This window comes from Petaurus breviceps, unplaced genomic scaffold, assembly GCF_028583685.1.
Source record: "Petaurus breviceps papuanus isolate PSGF00001 unplaced genomic scaffold, PetGlider_PUasm1.0 138, whole genome shotgun sequence".
In the NCBI taxonomy this organism is placed as follows: Eukaryota; Metazoa; Chordata; class Mammalia; order Diprotodontia; family Petauridae; genus Petaurus; species Petaurus breviceps.
In genome coordinates, this window is record NW_027185694.1 from 13,573,916 (window position 1) to 13,576,037 (window position 2,122).

Below are 2,122 nucleotides of genomic sequence, written 5' to 3' on the forward strand. Positions count from 1 at the left end.
CTCTCTCTCTCTCTCTCTCTCTCTCTCTCTCTCTCTCTCTCTCCCCCTCTCTCTCTTTCTCTCTCTCTTGGTGTTCATAAATTCAAGATAAAAAATGAAATTTAAAAATAGCATTATTAATATGGTTAAAAGTAATTTAAGCCTATGGCATCAGTTAAAAACCAGAATAAACAAAACAGTTCAATTAACTATTCATTAAATGCCATCTAGGCGTCCTGTCCTGGGATAGATGCTGGGCAACATACAAATGTGAGTAATCCATAGTCCCTTCCCTTAAGTAGTTTTTAATCTAGAAGGAGATAATACACAAGTAAGTATAAAATGGAACAGAACAGACATGCATAAGAGGGGTACAAAGTATATGACATCTGGGGAAGGGAAGACCATTTTCAGCTGGGAACCAGACAAGGCTTCATGGAATAAGTAGGTAACATTAGAGTCAACTCTTAAAGCATGAATGGTATTTTTTAACAAGTCTTGAAGACAGAGTTAGAGGAGAATATTTCAGTCACAGGGGATGGTGTAAACCTAAAGGCATGGAGATAGAAAAGTAAAAAATTCGCATAGGAATCAGAGATTTGTAAAACATAGGGAGAGGCTTGAAGCAGGGAAACCACTTAGGAAGCTATTTCCATACTCCAGGACAGAGGGGATAAGAACCTGAACTGGGATAGTGGTGAGTGGAGAGAAGGGGACCCAGGAGATAGAAGTGGCAAGATCTGGCAAGTGGTTGCACATGTAGAGTGAGAGTGTGAGCGGAGGATGCTACCAAGGGCCAGCCTTGGTGTCTGGAAGGATGGTGGTACCCTCTGTGGTAGCAGGGAAGTTTAAAGAGAGATGGGTTTGAAAGGAGAAATGACAAGTTCTGTTTTGTGTGCAGAATTTGAGCTGCCAAGAGAACATCTTGTTTGAAACGCTCAGTGGGCAATTGGCGATGCGAGGCTGTTGCTCAGGAGAGAGGTGAGAGCTAGGTATGTAGATCTGGTCATAATATGCACAGAAATGACAACTGAACCTGGGGGTGGGGGAGGGGGGGAGGGGAGGCTGAGAATGACAATAGCCAGCATTTAGATAGTGCTTACTGTATGCCAGGCACTTGTGCTAAGTACTTTACAGTCATTTATCTTATTGGATCCTCACAACAACCCTGGGAGATAGATGTTATTATCTCCATTTTACAGATGAGAAAACTGAGGCAAACAGAGGCTAGCATTACATGCCTAGTATCTGAGGCCGAATATGACCTCTGACATCAGGCCTGGCATTCTATCCACTGTGCCCAGGAAAGGTCTAGGAAGCTAAAGGACTTTCCTGGTTCCCCCTAGCTTCTACTGCCTACCTTCTATCTACTATGTATATATCTTGTATGAACCTCTTTCTTTATGTGTTATCTCTCATTAGAATGTTAGTTCCTTGAGGACAGGGACTATTTTTTTTTTGGCTTTCTCTGTATATCCAAGCACTTAACATAGTTCCTGCCATACAGTAAGCACTTAATGGATGCTTGGTGACCAAATGGATGATGAGCCAGCAAAGGGTCTTAAGAAGAAGCAGTCAGATAGGAAGCAGGAGAACCAACTAATTCTATGCCAGGCACTGACTGTGCGGTTACATGGGGTTACAAATAGGACACAGACCTTGACTTCAAGGAGCTGGCATTCTATCAGGGGAGATAATGAATGAATGAAAAAGTATTTCATAAGCCCTTACTGTGGGGCAAACCTGGTGGGCCATGTGTAATTACCAGGAAGTCTGGAGGTTGGTCTGGTGGGTATGATAGGTTTTAAAGCTCAATCTCCTAGATTTCTTCCAGGCTGACCTCAAACCGCACCTGCATGAGGCCTTTCCTTGCCCTGCTTGCATTACCTCCCCTTCCCCTAAAAAAATTACCTTGTATTTAAAATGTAAACTCCTCGAAGGGCAGGGATTGTTTCATTTTCTTTCTTTTTAACCTAGGGTGGTACTAGTCTGGCACATAGCAATACATACTTAAATGTTTGCTGATTGATTATAAATAGGTAAATGGCAGAAATCCACTAGTCTAGGGAAAGTCAGGTTGAGTTCCTGATAGCCTGGCAGGTCCAAGAAAGAAGCTGATTTCAAATATAACAATAGATCTCCC